The sequence below is a fragment of the Ursus arctos genome, unplaced genomic scaffold (genome assembly GCF_023065955.2).
Source record: "Ursus arctos isolate Adak ecotype North America unplaced genomic scaffold, UrsArc2.0 scaffold_10, whole genome shotgun sequence".
In the NCBI taxonomy this organism is placed as follows: Eukaryota; Metazoa; Chordata; class Mammalia; order Carnivora; family Ursidae; genus Ursus; species Ursus arctos.
Window position 1 is genome coordinate 63,575,636 of NW_026622764.1, and position 18,943 is coordinate 63,594,578.

At 41.0% G+C, this 18,943-nt stretch overlaps 1 protein-coding gene across 3 annotated transcripts in view; it reads left to right on the forward strand.

Annotated features, from left to right (window-relative positions):
- The window catches only part of DCLK1 (doublecortin like kinase 1), a 331,152-nt gene that overhangs the window by 111,038 nt on the left and 201,171 nt on the right, over nucleotides 1–18,943 (forward strand). The gene's annotated exons all lie outside the window — the stretch shown is intronic.

Consider the following 18,943-nt stretch of genomic DNA (forward strand, 5'->3'; position numbering starts at 1 on the left):
AACAAATCTGTTTCATTAGTTATTTGAAGGTAGTAATTGCTTATAGTTATGTTTCAGTGGTTTTTTTTTTTTTTCTTTTGCTCTTTCTTTCTTCAAGAGTTTCTTTACCCATGAGTAGAATGGATTTGGAAAGTATTTTAAAGGAAGCCTGGCTTTAGAGAGTAGAATATATTCGATACCCTTCCAATACAGAATATATTCCAGTTCCTTTTGTGAAGGACATCTGCCTTTGTTTGCCACTCTTCCTTTTTTTCTTTTTTTTTTAGGATTTATTTATCTTAGAGAGAGAGAGAGAGAGAGAAAGTGGAGGGGGAAGGCAGGAGGAGAGGGAGAGAGAGAATCCCAAGAAGGCTCCATGCCCAGAGCAGAACCCAACATGGGGCTTGATCTCATGACCCTGAGATCATGACCTGAGTTGAAATCAAGGGTCAGACGCTCAACCAACTGAGCCACCCAGGCGCCCCTGCCACGCTTCTTTAAGACTATTTAGATCCTTTCATTATGCAATGTCCATCTCTACTCACAACCCCATGACGTTATGAGGATTCACCAAAGGAATATGGCTGGGATTTTGCTGGGAACATGCAGTGCTTGGATAAAGATTTTGCAAATTCAAGGCCGTATGATTCTACCTTCAAGTGTGTTAATACAGCTGTGTAGCTCTCTCATAATACTCTAAAACACTCAAATTGCATTTGCTGGCTGAAGCTTCTGCCTGTGAAATAATAAAAAAAACAATTTCCATCAAGCTTCATTAACAAGGAAGCACTCCTGGCATTCATGGATTTGATATTTATGATCTCAGGTGTTTGAGTCTGTTCACAAAGGTCCTTGAAATACAGGAATTCGAAATTTCTTAGAGGTGCACCTGGAATGGTGAGCAGTCAGCCCACGATTTTGCTAGGCTGACACATGCCACCCAGTTGACAAATGAGCCTCACTGGATGCCAGGCATCGTTCTCCTCTTAGGTAAGTTTACTCTCCCTGAGTGGTAGAAACCTGATTTCTTTGTGTTAACTTCTCATCAAGTGAACTAAAAATCGCCGTGGAGGTTGAAAAGAATAACGTTATGAATATAAGCAGAGGAAGCAGCAAATCAGATATTTCCATATTTACAAATATTTCAATGTAAAGGGTACTGAGACATAGTCTTTTGAATATATGCGATCTTATCTGATTCTCATCCTATTATTGTTATTCCACTTTACAGATGGAGAAACTTAAGTTAAGAGACTCTAAATTACTTGACTGGGGTCAGCTAGCTTTATGCACCAGACCCGGGTCCCCTGGTTCCAAAATTTCTACTCTTTCATCTTCCATAATTGCTCCTGGATCCCGGTCACTTCAGATACAAGGCTTTTGCTGAAGAGGTTGCAAGTCAGTTTCTCAGAAAACAAAGTCAAGTAATCTATTTCTTCTCTGAAGCAACTGCTTTGGGGGTTCTGACCTTTCCTTTGCCATCTCCTGGGGAGCCCTGCCCCCCAGTGTCCTAAAACCTAAGAAGCTACAAAGCAGTTCTTGCACAGCAGGCAAACACGTTTTCACTATGGAACCATGAATTGTTAAAACATAAATGTAAACGTATATACAAATTTGGTAATGTCATGGTATAGTGTATCATGTTTCTTGCTTGATTTGATCAAGTTTCACATGTAGATATGGTTTTTGTGGCCCTTCCTTGTTCTGTTTGCCAGTTTAAACCAGAGGTTTCCATAGAATTTCTCTAAACTGAGTGTCTGTCTACAACCCCCCTACCCCCTACCCCCCACCCTCCACCCTCCACACTCCACACTCCACTCCCCACCTTTCCTGGACTCCCTGCTCCTTGGTACCACTCCCTGGAAGATGCGCTTGCCTTTGGCTTGCTTGCTTGCTGGTTTGCTTTTTTTTTTTTTTTTTTTTTAAGATTCTGTTTATTTATTTGAGAGAGAGAGAGAGAGGGAGCATGAGACAGGGGAGGGTCAGAGGGAGAAGCAGACTCCCCGCTGAGCAGGGAGCCGATGCAGGACTCCATCCTGGCACTCCAGGATCATGACCTGAGTTGAAGGCAATTGCTTAACCAACTGAGCCATCCAGGTGCTGAGCTTTCTTGTTCTTTACCCATGGTTTCTCTAGAAGGTTCTGCGTCAAACTTCTTTCTCTCCTCCAGCCTCACAGGTGCGCTGCAGTGCTGTGGGTCATTCATTTCTACTCTCTGCTGCAACTTAGCTTTACCAGTTACGGCTTTTGCCACTAATAGCATATTTTCTTGTGTCCTTTTATAACATTTTCAAAAGGTTCTTAACAAAACGTTAGCAGATATCCTTATAAAAGCACCTTGCCGTCTTTTTAGTGTTTTCCTATTGCTTCTGCTTTGACCTTTAAAAAGAAGTTGCTAATAGTTTGACATGTGCTTCTTGTGATGCAAGGTTAAGCACTGAATTTTTAATGTGTGTGATCATCGTTATGTTACCGTGCCCTGGTCTCTGCAATAGGAAGGTTAATATGTGATAACGGCTTTTTGTGAGTTCTTTTGGCAAGTACATTTGTATTTGTTATTCTTTACATTCAGGATAACTGTGCTTGTAAGTCAGGATGGCAAAGCGATGTAAGGTGTGGCGCTCGAGAGAGACGTCCTTTGGGCGCCGGGGTGGCTCAGTCATTAAGCGTCTGCCTTCAGCTCAGGTCATGATCTCAGCGTCCTGGGATCTACCCCCGCATCGGGCTCCCTGCTCAGGGGGAGCCTGCTTCTCCCTCTGTGCCGCAGCCACCCCTGCTTGTGCTTGTGCTCTCTCTCTCTCTCTCTCTCAAATAAATAAAAAATCTTTAAAAAAATCATTAAAAAAAAGATAGATCTCCTTTGTCACAATATTTGTTACCCTTCCATATACTTAACTCTTCGCCAGCACTTCTAAATTATAATTTATTAAAATCAGCTACCATTCAAACTTCTTGTTTAGGTTTTATGACACATATGATAGTTCTCTAATTTAGAGTCTCTAAATCAAAGTAGCTTTTGAAATTTATATTCTGTTTTTCTATAGGAAGAATCATACATGGTGGTATTTCACTGAAGTTCCATTGGGTTTAACAGTCTCTTTGTATTTGTTTTATGCTAGTTTTCAATATTTCAGTTCCACGGTTTTCTTCATCTGTAAAGGTATTAATACTTAACAGAGTTGTTGTTGTTGTGACCATTAAATTAGATGGAGTAAATGTAGCACTTGGTGTACAGTAGACAATAAATGGTAGCTGTTGGGGCACCTGGGTGGCTCAGTTGGTTGAGTGTCAGACTCTTGGCCTCAGCTCAGTCTTGATCTCAGCGTCGTGAGTTCAAGCTCTGTGTTGGGTTCCACGCTGGGCAAGGACCCTACTTAAAAATCAGTCAATCAGTCAATATAGCTATTATTACTGTTATGAGCAGTTGTGTTCATTTCTGACCGTATTCTGTGTTCTTTTTAAGAATGGACTGGTTTTTCTGTCTCTTTTTTCCTGTGTTTTGTTTCTTAAATTCCACATATGAGTGAAATCATAGGGTAGTTGTCTTTCCCTAACTTATTTCACTTACAGACTTTAATTTTTAATTACAAAGCAATATGTGCTCATTATTAGAAACAATTAGAAATATTAGAAAATGCAGATGACTACATTTTTAAAAGATTTTATTTATTTATTTATTTATTTATTTATTTTTAAGATTTTATTCATTTGACACAGAGAGACACAGCAAGAGAGGGAACACAAGCAGGGGGAGTGGGAGTGGGAGAGGGAGAAGCAGGCTTCCCACTGAGCAGGGAGCCCCATGCAGGGCTCGATCCCAGGACCCTGGGATCATGACCTGAGCTGAAGGCAGACGCTTAACGACTGAGCCACCCAGGCGACCCTATTTATTTATTTATTTATAAGGAGTGCTCACACTTGAGTAGGGGAGGGCAGAGGGAGAGGGAGAGAGGGGCAGAGAAGCAGACTCCTCTCTGAACACGGAGCTGGGCTCGATCTCAGGACCCTGAGGTCATGACCTGAGTGGAAGTCAACAGTTAGATGGTCAAGCAACTGTGACACCCAAGCACCCTCAGATAATTACATTTTTAAGATCATAACTACTTACACAAAATCTCTATTTTATCCTTTCATAATTTTCGGTGCATCCACATCTCTTTTTTAAAAATGGAATCATAGCATGCATGTCGTTTTGTAATTTTTTCACATATTGATGTATTGTGCAGTTTTTCATGCCAACAGCCAATATCGTTTAACATTATTTGTATAGGCTTTAGATTTTTATATGGATCTAACTTGACTTAGTTTGTCAATATCATATTTGTTACCTATTGAATTTATTTCCAGGCCTTTCCATTCTTCCAAGCAATCTTGCCATGAATTCTAGACTCAAGGTAAATATTTTGTATATGTTCAAATAGTTCTTTCCGATAAATTATTAGAAGTTATATTGGACAGGTGTTTATGGTTCTCATGTATCACAAAATCGCTTTTCTTTTTTTTTTTTTTTTAAAGATTTTATTTATTTATTTGACAGAGATAGAGACAGCCAGCGAGAGAGGGAACACAAGCAGGGGGAGTGGGAGAGGAAGAAGCAGGCTCATAGCAGAGGAGCCTGATGTGGGGCTCGATCCCACAACGCCGGGATCACGCCCTGAGCCGAAGGCAGACGCCCAACTGCTGTGCCACCCAGGCGCCCCCACAAAATCGCTTTTCACAGAGATTTTTAACCTTTACATTTTTCCAGCAATGTGGGAAAATATGTTTCTCCTAACCCTTAATAATTTGGGGAATGGCAAGTGTATATATATATATATATATATGTGTGTGTGTGTGTGTGTGTGTGTGTGTGTGTATATATATATACACACACACACACGCACATTTACATATATTTATGTATATGTATAATATACACACACACATACACACAGAATGGGAAATGCAGTTATCATTATGCTTTTCCTCATCCTACGTTTTTTCTTCATGGCTGTCCGTGGCAGAATCAAAGTCTTCAAGGTTATTTTCTGCTCTCTGGTCTCTGAGGTTTAACTCTGGGAACATTCAGAGCCTGGAAAATTGAGCTCATGGTCCCCAAAGTCACATGAGATTTATTGGAATCAGTTTGGCATCAGAATATTCATTCAATAGTTTATGCAACTGCTTCTCCAATATCAGATGAGTTTAGATTGATTAGAAAACATGGACAGGTAATTGAGAAGAGAACCCAGTGCTGGCCAGCCTGGCCTCCCTGCCCCACACCTACCAGCTTTGGTCACAAGGTGACCGGGAAAGGGTATGAGGGGCAGAGACCACAGCAGGCGTCTGTCAAGCAGGGGTCTGCATCCTCTGAGGGTACAGCTAAAGCTTTTCTTAGAATTGGAATTGGTCCTTTTCTGATGTCTTAAGTACTGTGGATCTTTGAGAATTTAGAATTCATTCAGTTAATTTCCCACAGGATTTAAAACAATAGACAATGAAATCACGAAGTTAGTTGCCACAAGGATGGTGGGTTGTTGAAAGGAGCAACAATCCTGGAGGAACACATGCATGCACATACACTCGTGTGCACAGACACACATGCGCACAAACATACGCATGCATGCACCACACGCATTTGCACTTTTGCGTATTTGGCAAAATATGGCATTTTTCTACTGGCCTCAATATTTATTTTGCCGTTCCTAATCCTCCAGCCAGTACCATTTTTCCTGTACACCCCAACATAAAACTATGCTTGAATTTTCCCTATTTGTTTATTGCTGAAAATGCTTCATTGGAAAAAAATTTTAATGTGGCATCAGCATTTCAATAACTTTTCAAATCTTAAAAAAAAATAGTTTTCCATCTCTTCCAAGGAATATGTTGCTTCTTCACTGAAGAATAAGCTTCAGGACATCTGGGTGACTCAGTCCGTTAAGCATCTGTTTTCAGCTCAGGTCATGATCCCAGGGTTCTGGAATTGAGCCGTACAGGGTGGGCTCCTTGCTCGGCACTCTGTCCCTCTCCCTGCTCGTGTGCTCTCTGTCTCTCTCAAATAAATAAAATCTTAAAAAAAATAAGCTTAGCTATACGGATTATTTTGGAATGTGTTTCAAACTCATTTTATTCTCTAGAACATATTATTCCAGCAAATATTTTTTTTAAAGATTTTATTTTTATTTATTTGAAGAGATAGAGACAGCCAGAGAGAGAGGGAACACAAGCAGGGGGAGTGGGAGAGGAAGAAGCAGGCTCATAGAGGAGGAGCCTGATGTGGGGCTCGATCCCATAACGCTGGGATCACGCCCTGAGCCGAAGGCAGACGCTTAACCGCTGTGCCACCCAGGCGCCCCCCAGCAAATATTTGTTGCTGGGTTTTACTAAAGAAATCCTATGACTTAAGTTAGATGATACCAAATTGAAATTCAAAACTATTTTAAAAGTTTAAAAGTTGTCAGCATATTTAATCAACTATATTGTACGTGGTTGAGAGAAAATATTTGTTATCTCACTTGCTAAAAAAAAAAGATGAATTTTGAAAAGACCAAAAAGCCTGCGCTTATGTATTTTGGTTCTTGCCTATACTAAGCCTTGAATTGTCCATTGCCAAGAATAAAAGTTGGATATTTCTTTTCACACATTATATCTGGCCTTGTGAGTATAGCTTTTGTCATTAAAGAGATTTTTTTTCTCCAAACTCATCATACTTCTAAAAAAGGATAAGGTAGATAATCAAAGCTAAACTAGTTCTTTGTACCACAAAAAAAGGGCAAGAGTGCATCCAAGCTTCATCTAGCTAATACTGAAAAGAAACCAAGCAAAGCTTCCAATTAGCTTGATCTGTACAATGACATGCTTTCTTTCCCAGTTAATTAAGAGGGATTCGATAAGGTCCAGACCATGGGTTCTGACCTTTCATCTTCGAAGAAAAAAAAAAAAATTTACCCCAGCAAATCAAAACAAACTAAAAGGAAGGCTTTGTTGAGAGATTCTCCAGGGTGATGAGTCTTACATTTTTTCATCCTGTTTTCTCAAAACAGTTCTTCTGTCTCTTGTAACTTTGGCATTTGTAGAGAACACAGCATACTCCGTGTCACGCATCTTTTCCGTTTAAAGCCCAAAGTCAATGAGATGTCTCTTTGCAAACGAGTAATGCATTAGTGATCCATGCTGAAGGAGTGAGACAGTCTTACAGTCCTCTTAGAGACAGAGAGGACCAGATGGGAAGACTGAGGCCCAGGGAAGTGACATGACCAGCACAAGATCACATTAAACCAAGAAGGCACTGAAACTCAGTCTCCTGATTCCTATTACACCCAGTTCTTCCCACTAAAGTCTTGCTTTGATAAGAATCTTTGTCCATTCAAACAGTAGCGCTATTTTCTGCTGTCCGTGTTTCTTTCAGCACTGTGCTTTGTCCTGCTACTAAAGCATCACTGATGTACCTTTACTTGTATAGCAGTGTGGAGGTATAGCATACTGTTTTGAAAGTATGAGTTATGTGAATAAACTTCACATTTGCTCATTCAGACAACTAACATGTACTGAGTGTCATCTGTGTGCTAAGTGCTGGCAATATCAAATCAAATAATGGATGATCTCTGTACTTATAGAGAGGAAAAAGATATTTTATAGGGAAAAAAGCGCCTTTTTCTATAAAAAACACAATATGGTTAATATGAGGTGATTTTTTTTAGATGGCTTTATTTTATTTATAAATGTCAGTTTATTTATAAATTTCTCAATGTGTTTCAAATCACCTCTTATTTTTATTTACTTATTTTAGAGGGGAAGGGGCAGGGGGAGAAGGAGAAAGAGAATCTTAAGCAGGCTCCACGCTCAGCACGGATCTCATGACCCTGAGGTTATGACCTGAACCGAAATCAAGAGTCGGACGTTTAAGCCACTGAGCCACTCAGGTGCCCCTCAAGTGACCTTGTAAAGACTTTGAAGTTAGGTTACTTCCAGTAGTTCCAGTAATGGTATAGAATGTATATAAATGGAATATAATGCTAATTTAAATAGTGATATTTAAAAATGAGCTCTTTTCAGATATCAGCATATGGCACCCTTCTCTTAGTGCAGCTTTGTACATGAGAGTTCTTACGAATCCAACAGCCTTCAGTTCCCGAGCTTGGCCCCCGCAGTGTCTGGTAGCCGCCAACGTACGGCTCAGTCAGATGAAGCCAGACCAGAGGCCTGGCTTCCTTCATCCTCACCCTGGGACAGCCATCAACGGGACATTCCAGAGTCTGTGCTGGGACCAAAGACACTGACTTTTGTCTGTCCGCAAGTCATGAAACTCTGGGAATCCCAGGCAAAAAGGAAGATGCTGGTAGAGCGCAAGTGTCCAGTGAGGGCTTTAGGAGGAAGAAGTCAGCACTGGGGCAGGGGGTTATGTGGGCTTTGAGATTTGCCTTGAGGATTAAATGGAAGAACTGAGGGAACAGGACAGGCTAGGCTCCTGGAATGGAGGGGGTGTAGTCAAGCTTAGGAGTGAAGTGAGGAAAGACCTTGCTTGACTTGAGGCTAACAATGTCCTGGTGTCCTTCCTTTGTCAGCCACGTCAAGTAATTGGCTGCCCTTCCCAGCATCACTGTCCCAGGTGTACAAGCTTTGCTCCCTGGAGCTTAAGACATTTGGGGGGTAGATTGGGAGATTTCAGCAATTATTGCTGTTACTTTTGTAAACAAGTCAGCACTTCTGTAAGGAACAGTCTGGGAATAGCTGTGACTGTAGGCCCGGACCCCCAAGAATCATTATCATTCCAGAGGACCTTCGAAGAGGCCTTCTTTTACTAATTTCTTTAGGAAGAGTTTGGTACTGGGACATGAGGTATCATTCACAGGGAGAAAGGAATTTAGTTTATTTTAATACTACTGTTTTTAAATTCCAGCCTCAGAATGGTTCTCTGTTTATGACAAGAAAAACAAAGCCAGAAAGAATGAAAGTCAAAGGCCGCAGGATAAATGTTCCATCTCCCTGACAGAGAGGAAGGCCTTGCTCAGTCAGGTGCAAGGAAGGCATTTTCGTGTAGAGCCTGAGATTAAAGGGCAGTGTATTTCTATTTCAAAATGTTCTTGAGGGGAGAAAGACAGAGAAGAGAAGGAAAACAGGTTGAGGCTACCAATACCACCACTGACTTGACCCCAGGAGCGTCATGACCAGGCTCTATGTTATGCTGAGTGAATGCAGTGTTCACAAACAAGTCTAATCTTGGTAGCAGAGGTTTATTTGGGGGAATTTAAAAATCATACCAGAAAATCAAAATCCTTTATCACCATTAAAGTTTGTACTTACCTTGTTACCATATATTTTGGATTTACTGCCCAGAAAGCAGTAACTTTTCAGGACACTTTAGTAGCAAAATCTTTACTAATTGCAACTTCGTTTAAAGTAACTCTTTCTGCAATTTTCATTTCATCTGGGAAATATTTCACAGTGTATTCTAAAAGTCATAGACAGCTTTTCTTTTAAAGCAAAACTATAAAAACTGAATAATCTCTCAATTTGTGCACTGAACATTTAATTAAAATATTAGTGATTTTTAAAAAAAACCTATGAGAGATTTTCTTATAAGGTGAACTTGATAAGATATCATTCATTCAACAATCATTAAGTACATGCTCTCTGAAGCCCTATTCTGTATTTGCAGTTATGGAGTGAAGCCCGTCCCTGTATAATTACTTCATCATGATGGAGCCCACTGGATTTTTTATACCCTTGGTGATACTATTCTGTCATTATTTTTAATGTTCATAATTTGATATAAGCCCCACAAGATACTTAATCAACATACTAAAAATACACTTACCTATGTTCACTTAACTTTAGTAGCTATTTATTTAATGTCTATAATGTGCATGGTACTAATCTAGTTTCTGTAGGAAGAAGGGAAATTGTAATCCAAAGGATAAAGAGAGAGGGAAGAATTTTTTTGGTTGCTCAGAAAAGATCGAGGAAGACCTTTTCTTGACCCCTAGATATTCAGTAAAATCTTTGTCACACAATGCTTCAGGAGAAAGCAGACAGCCTCTTGAAGGAACCAAGAATGTGGAGCAGGAGCCTGGGAGAGGGATGGCTGGGGACAAATGGAGCAGGGAGAACTTTAAATTGTCATGTGTTAGGACACTGGGTTCAGTCCCAATTCAACTAGCTGCTTGGATGGAAGGCTTCTAGCTGATGAGGGTGCAGGAAAAGTAGTGCAGAAGGAAGCCCGCATTTTCGAGGTTGAGAGATGGAAGGTAGATGAGAGGAATGGACAGTGTGCCCTGAGGGTTTGGTGGTCAATGGAGGGAAGCTTTAGGCATAGGGCAGGTTGAGGGTAGAGCTCTTCTTTAGGGTAAAGGAGATGTAGGCAAGTTCACCATCTGAAGAAGAGAGAGAAAAGAGAAAGAGGACTCCTGGTGAATAGAAAAAGGGACATCTAAGGCACGGACTAAGGATTTCCCTTTAGGGAGGTGAGGGACATGTCATTTTCCAAAATCAGAAGGAGGAAGAAGAGAGAAGAGGATAAGTTACAACCCCAGGAAATTCCAGGAGGAGAGAAGGCAAATTTATGAAGATTAAGAGGAATCATCAGACTTACCTCTTGTGGGTAGGTAACAGCTGCTGTCATAGTTATTTTTATGGGTCAACTTGACTGGCCTGAGAGACGCCCAAATAACTGCTTTCTGGAAGAGATTAGCATTTGATTTGGTAGACTTAGAAGAGATCTGCCTTCATCCATGAGGGCAGGCATCATCCAATCCGTGAAGGCCCTGAATGGAACAAAAAGGTGAAGGAAGAGTGAATTCTCTCTCTCTTCTTGAGCTGGGAGTCCATCTTCCCCTGCCTTCAGACATTGGAGCTCCTGGCTCTTGGGCATTCTGAATTAGGACTTAACACCTGTGGCCCCCTGACTCTTAGGCCTTTGGACTCAGACTGAGTCATACCACCAGCTTTCCTAATTCTCCAGCTTGCATGTGGCAGATCGTGGAACTTCTCGGCCTCTGTAACCGCATGAGGCAACTCCTACAGTAAATCTCCTCTGATATATCTACACATACACATATACCTATACGCACTGCTTTTGCTCTTCTGGAGAACTCTAATACAGCTACTGAAAAATAATTTGTTGTCATTCAGAAATGAAGACCATGGGGGCCCAGCTGAGACACGATTAGGTTCACAGTGTGGTAGGAAAGAGACCAGATCCAATTTTGATTTCTTTCAGTAAATTTTTCCAGCCAGAAATTCAAGGTGATGGCATTTACCTAGAGCCAGAGGTTGTGAAAAAAGGTTAGGTAGATGAGGAATTTTCTGGTTGCTGTGGAAAATATGATTAAAATGGCCAATCATGGGTCCAGACAGAAGCCATGATGAAACCATGATAAGGATGAAGGACCAGGGGGCAGGACTGAAGGAGAGTGGGTAGAAATATGGAAGCCTATGGTTAGAGAGGAACTCAGAGTTTGGTTTTTTTCTTTTTTTTTTTTTTTAAATATATTTATTTGTTTCAGGGAGAGGGAGAGAACAGGTGGGAGGGGCAGAGAAAGAGGGAAAGAGAGAATCTGAAGCAGACTTGCTGAGTGTAGAGCTGACCTCGGGGTTGATCTCAAGACCCTGAGATCATGACCTGAGCCGAAATCAAGAGTTGGATGATTAACTGACTGAGCCACCCAGGCACCCAAATCAATCTGTTTCCTTCCTTCCTTCGTTCCTTCGTTCCTTCCTTCCTTCCCTCCTTCCTTCCTTCCTCTCTCTCTCTCTCTCTCTCCCTTCCTTTCCCCTTCCTTCCTTCTTTCCTTTGTTTCTTTCTTTTTAATATTTTACTTATTTGAGAAAGAGAGAGTGAGCAAGCATGAGGTAGGGTAAAGAGACAGAGGGAGAGGGAGAAGCAGACTCCCCACTGAGCAGGGAACCCAACGTGGGGCTCAATCCCAGGACCCTGGGTTCATGACCTGAGCCGAAGGCAAACACTTAACTGATTGAGCCACCCAGGTACCCCTAGACTGATTGTATTTTAGATAAGGTTTCAGTAATAAAGCTTGGAGCAACAATGCTGGACTTCAGACTGTTGCATCAAGCTAACCAGAACAGCTCAGACCTATGCATTTGATTACTTGAGGTATTTCTTTATAATGGAGCAGTTGACAGTAATTGATCTATGAGAAGCCTACTTTTTTGTTTGCTTTTTAAAAAGACATCTGATTTAAGGACTATTTCATTACAAGCATCATGACTAATAATCTTATTTGAAACTTTTTGTATTAGAAAGAATGTTTTTACCACACACCAGTCATTTTCAATCTAGTCAGAAAACCTAATCAGGCCAACACTACCTCATGACCAGTGGTATTAAAAACTATGGATAGATATAAACATGCAATTGGCTGTTGAACTGTTTTGCTTTGTCAGAGTGAAATCAACCCTTGAATTTGAGCCATGTTTGTTCCATTCACACTGGAAAAAGTCAGGAAAGTGAAAATGTCCTTTGCAACCAAATCAAGTTTTCAACCTTCTGCTCTACCATGATTTTTTTTTACCCCTTAAAATGGAAGAGAAGAGACGAGATTATAAATAATCATATCTGTCTAGGTTTTGGCTGGATTAAGGCCTGTCTTCATCAATAATAGATCTCATATCCCTCATCTTTAAGAGGAGGCTGATCGAGACAACATGTGTTCATACTTCGCGGAGAGGATCCTGAGATCAGTTATCATTGGCTTTGCGTTTGTATGTGGATGAGTCTGATCTTAGAATTAATTTCAGATCAGAGATGTAACCCCAGGAGAGAGAAGTCACTATGGAAACTGATTGGCTTTTTCCATCCTACCTTTTATTCATTCACAGCTTCATTAAACTCCTTTTCTAGCTGAAAGGAAACTATTCTCTCTCGTGTAAATGCAGGGAAGTGGTTAAGGGGTTTTAAAGAATTTAACTACATGCAGGATACATAGCACAGGAATCACAGTGAAAGAAAGAAAGAAAGAGAGAAAGAAAGAAAGAAAGAAAGAAAGAAAGAAAGAAAGAAAGAAAGGAAGGAAGGAAGGAAGAAAGGAAGAAAGGAAGGAAGAAAGAAAGAGAATGGAAAGAAAAGAGAAAAGAAAAGAAAAGAAAAGAAAAGAAAAGAAAAGAAAAGAAAAAAAAGAAAAAAAGCTCTAAGGATAACTAGATAAGTTTGTGGCCCAGAGATTAAATGCTCCCTCTCAGGATTAAATGTGCAAAAATAAAGTTACGTTGTTCAAATAGAAGAAAGCAAGATGTGTATAGAGGAGATACAGAGTGGATAATAACCCTTCAGATAAGTGGTGTATTAGGGAGAAACAGAACCAATAAGATACGTATATAGAGAGGGAAAGAGGTTTACTCTAAGGAATTGGCCCTCGTGCTAATGGAGGCTGGTAAGTTCAGAATCTTCAGGATAGGCCAACAGGTTTGGGACTCAGAGCCATTGCTGCCGTTCAAGTCCAAGGCTGAGGCGGGCAGAATTCTCTCCTGCTTGGGGAGGTCAGTCTTGCTCTTCAAGCCTTCAGCTGGTTAGATAAGGCCCACCTGCACTAGAGAGGGCCATCTGTTTTACTCAGAGTTGCCAATGTAAACGCTAAGCTTATCCAAAACCTCCATCACAGAAACATCAGAAACATCCAGAAGAGTTGTGACCACATGTTTGTGTGGTGTGTGACCACCCAGCCAAGTGGACACGTGAAATTAACCATTACAAGTGGGAACGGATGGCATTGCTCATGGTGCCTTTGCAGTAGTGGCGCAACTGAATTTCAAGGAAGAGAAGTCTTCCTCTATTTCTCCTACTTCGAGCGCGGATGACTTCGTTTAAATTTCAAGTTGATCAAAAACACTGTTGGCCTTAAGAAAAAGTCTAATTTAGAAGATATTTTAGGCAAACTGTCTTAGTCTGGTTGCTAATGTTTGAAACATTTCTGCTAGGTTTGCATTTATAATACCAGTGAGGAAACAAAGATTTATGGAAAATATGTATGATCTCATACCTGGGGTAATTTATGTTCTTTCAGGTTGTCTGTCACAGCCTGCCACTAAAAATAAGCCATCTTCTTCTGTTATTTGCCCACCTGGGATTTCGTCAGAAAAGCCAGTCTGTTCTGTCTGATTTAGGAAAAAGGGATATTTTTATTACAAATGATAATTCCTGTTAATCATTGATGAACTGGAAGAGCCCTTCAGATTGTTCCTCGGTGTTTGACTTGGTCTCAGTAAAAAGAAAGGAAGACAAAGGAACATTTATATAAAAGCAAAAATGTTCTTACTCATTCTGATTTTGTTAATAAAGTCACCAGATTAGTTTCCTCCTCTTCATTCCCTGAATTCTTTTCACTCCTTTCAGTGTATTTCGATGTGTTTGTCTCATTAAAAAGATTGTCCCGAATTAACTAGGCTGTTAAAAATGTATAACGTTAGTACACTTGTGATGAGCACTGAGTGATGGATAGAATTGTTGAATCACTGTATTGTACACCTGAAACTAATAGAACACTCTGTGTTAACTATACTGGATTTAAAATTAAAAACTTAATAAAAAATAAAACAGTTGACTTTAAAAAATAAATGAAAGGAGATTCCTTAAAAGAAAAAGAAAATGTATAGCATTAGATTTACTAATAAAATGAACTTAGTTCATTCAAACATTAAGTAATTTCCCTCATTTCATCCTTTTAGATGAAGGCACTTTTTTTTTTTTATCTTCCCAAGGTGATATTGGGAAAACAGGAAATATCAATGATTTGATGTAAAAAAGAAAACCCTTGGGGCGCCTGGGTGACGCAGTCGTTAAGCGTCTGCCTTCGGCTCAGGGCGTGATCCCGGTGTTCTGGGATCGAGCCCCACATCAGGCTCCTCCGCTATGAGCCTGCTTCTTCCTCTCCCACTCCCCCTGCTTGTGTTCACTCTCTAGCTGGCTGTCTCTATCTCTGTCAAATAAATAAATAAAATCTTTAAAAAAAAAAAAAAGAAAACCCTTTTAACTGAACACCGAAATTCTGTCCATTTTCTTGATCTTATTCTATTGGAGCAGAGGCTTAAAAAGCGAAGGAACAAACCCTTTGACTACCAAGCTATGTTTGAAAAATACTTGGAAAAAAATTGCTCAGAGCATATGTTATTTGATGGAAATCCACAAATTGCTCTTTATAACCTTTCTGAACTTGTAGCATATCTGCGTTTTCAAATCGTGCTACAGTTACAACCTGTGTGCTTTTGAACGGATCTTAATGATGGGCCATTTCTTTCTTCCGTCCTCTGTGCTTTTCTTTGCTGATTTATGTCACTGGCTTTAAATGCGTTGTGGTATTTGGGCAGTGCATAAGATAGTAATGCCATCACATGCGGGTTGCTTAATGATGCAATTGCTTGAAAATTTTAAAGCCCATAATAGCTGCAGGTCAGGTTCAGAAGTTCATGGACAGTGCCAGACATTTGAAGACTGAAGCAGATCCTGAACTCTGCCAAAATAATGCCACATTTGTCAAGCCTGGTCTTGGGCAAAAGCTGCTGGAAGCCTCTCATTCATCTGAGCCAGTCATTGATAATGAAGCTTGAAGGAACATGAAATATCTTTTCTAAAGGAACAGACAACTCACCAGTTGGCTGCCTTCTTTTATTTTTAGTATAATTACCAGGGGCAAACTGTCTTGCAAAATTGGTACCTTATATTAGTTTAGAGTCTGTATCTAATGTTTTCGTGTTTTTTTTTTTTTTTCCTGCAAGCTGATGCAAGGTTGTTTTATTAGTTAAGAGTATGTGGCTTGAGGTCACCTGAGCACTATTCTTTCAAGATTTTTCTTGTGGGCCATAATGTGATTGAGGATTCTATGGTGTGGGAAGCTTACAGAAAGAAGATCAGCTTCAGAAGAACCACTTCCCTGCTTTCATGCTTGCATTTTATCTGATTAATTTGCTTGACTTGTGCCACAAACATATATCAATGCACAGGTTTCTGTGACATGGAATGTTCCAGAAGAGCTATGTAGATGGAATACCTCAATCAAGCATGGTGCTGAAATTGTAAAGTGTGGTTCCTTTCAAAATTACCATGCCCTCAATCTATCCCCACCAAATGGCTTAGGGGTTTTTGTGGGTTTTTTTTTTTTTTTTTTTGGAAGCTGCATGCTACTTTTACCCCGCTTTCTTCTTTTCAAAGGGCTCATAGTACTGGTTCCAACATCTCAAAAGGATGTTTAGCAGATGAGAGGGAAAAAAACTTGAAAGTAGTCTGAAATGCTAGAAGAACTGACAAGTGAGCTGGCCCCTTTCCCCCATTCTTCCTGCCTTTCATATCCCACAGTCAGCTCTTAAAAGACTTCAGCATTGAAAAGGGGAAATGAGATATGGTAACCTTAAGACTGACACATTTCCTAGCGCCTTTCTCGGGAGTGTTCAGAGAAAGCAATTGAACTCAAGTGTTGTGATACTTGCCCGGGAGGCAGTCAGCTCAAGCCCGAATGGTAGCGCTCTGAAGCATCATGTGATAGGACTTCTGATGAGGTTCTGGCTAGGTATCATTATTATTACCATTATCAAAAAACGCTGGATTCAGGGGCGCCTGGGTGGCACAGCGGTTAAGCGTCTGCCTTCGGCTCAGGGCGTGATCCCGGCGTTATGGGATCGAGCCCCACATCAGGCTCCTCTGCTATGAGCCTGCTTCTTCCTCTCCCACTCCCCCTGCTTGTGTTCCCTCTCTCGCTGGCTGTCTCTATCTCTGTCGAATAAATAAATAAAATCTTAAAAAAAAAAAAAAATGCTGGATTCATTCCACGCGTGTAGAGAACTTTGTAATTTACAACAGGGTCACTTTACCTGCTTCCTCACACAACCTGGTAATGAAGGCAAAGTGGGTATCGTGGTCATCGTCACCATCCCCATTGGATAGATGTGGACTCTGGGGACGAGAGCTTATGCCCTTTTCCTGAGGTGTCGCGGTTGGTAAGTGACAAATCTAAGACCAACCATGCTAGATCCTGGGCTTTTCCCGGTTTTCCTGTCGCCTCCTGTCTGCCGAACAGACTTCGGTGCCTGTTGAGAAGATGATAAGGTCCCCGTGCTTGCTGAGCTTAAGGTCTACTTGGAGAGGCAGAATAGAGACACGGAGGAGACCAAGAAGGGTGTAAGGTGGGCTATGCTAAGCGCTAACCGAGTTATTCTTTGCTGCAGCAATGTCATATAGGAGAGGGGACCGAAGGTGGGGGACAAGAGAGGCAGCTAAAGGAGCACTGAGATCCGAGTTGGGTCTTGAAAGGAGAACCCGTCTCAGATAAGGTGGAGCAGGAGCAGCTTGGGCGGTGGGATCACGGCAGCCGATCCACATGACGGGTGAACGCTGAGCAGGCCCTTTTGTTGGACTCACACGTTACGTAAGGAAGTGATTAGAAACAGCCTAAGGGCCAGAATGGGAAAGATCTGGAATGCCCGGGTGTGCACTTCATCCATTAAATAATATGAAAACGTTGAGGGCTTAGAGCAGCAGATTAATGGATATAATTGATGAGAAGTTGGAGACCGTATGCAAGGGCGTATTAGTGCAGTTCGGAAGGATGGGGATTGGAAATGAAAGAGTGGATGACCAAGTGTTGCAAAGGAAAAATCAATAAGATTTGTGGCGGAAAGAGAAAACATACAGTGATCATATAGTTTGTTGTCCAACCTGGAACTTTTTCCAGGACACTGGTCAGGATGCTGAGGAGACAGGCATAAACCGGAACCATCCCAGGTAAACTGGACCTATGCTCATACTGGGCAAGAAAGATGCTAAGGTTTTGAGACAGGAACAATTGTGCTGGAGAGAAGGAAAGTCAGCAAGGAGACTTAAGTTGGCGGAAAGGCCAACGGTCTTGGAGTTTAAGCTTTGGGATGACAGTGGGATGTCTGTTGTAGGTTTCCAGTAGAAAGTTAGAAGAAATATACAAACACTGTCTGTATATCCTTCTGGTCTCACTTTTCATTCCTCTTTGATCTAGACTAAAAGAGCATTTTCTCTTAAAGCAAGAGAAGTCAGAAATGGTGGCTTTTTCCTGGTGCTGCCAGCACGTTGCACCGCAATTCATTTTAGAACCTTGAGCCTGGGTGTACTGTCAGGAACTCATCAGCTGTGCGAGGCTTTGGATTGCTAAAGCAGGGCCACGCACATTTTCCCACATCAAAGGGACTGATTTGTCTCCAGAGTGGATTCAGACAGCTCTGAGTTTCTCAGCAGCAGGATTGAATGTTGACTGTCTACCTGTTAACAGTTGAGGTTCTTAGGAGGAACAAGTGTGAACTAGAAAGGTAGAGTGTGGGAACCAAGTTATTGTCTGTGATTTCCTTGCAGATCAGAAAGGACTTGGCCATTTGTTATCAGATGCCTTGGGACTTCTCAGAGTGACAATTAGACCAAAATATATAAACAGGCCAGTGAACTTCCAAAACATAATTTCCGTGATTATAAATATCATTTAGTTTGTCATTGGTCTGTGTGTGTGTGTGTGTGTGTGTGTGTGTGTGTGTGTGTATGACATTTTAGGTGATTTATATGGCACTTTCCAGGCATTTAAAAAGCTTTATCAACGCCATGTTTAAGATCTTAGTGTTCTTTCCAAATAGATGAGTAGCTTGTTACATGAGGCTATAGAGCAGGGAAGGCAGTTTCAAACTCACAAAAAGTTCTCGAATCTAGACCTAGATTTGCCAGGGAGAGGGTATGTCCTCCCCATCTTCAGGAGCCTAGCTCATGAGGAAAACAGAAGCAGTCACGACGCATTGCAGGAATTTAAAAATGTCATTCTCCACAGTCAGTGTTTTTTTTTTTTTTTCCTCCAGGCCTACTTTGTAGATGTTCTGTATGAGACAATCCTTCAAATTCGAAATAACTTGGTTGGAATATTCAGAAGTATCTCCCTAAAAAAAAATTTCCAGCATTGGTTATCAGTTTAAAAACCAGCAAATGAGAATAACAGCAGCTACAATATACGAAGGCTCGCTTGGAGTTCAAAAT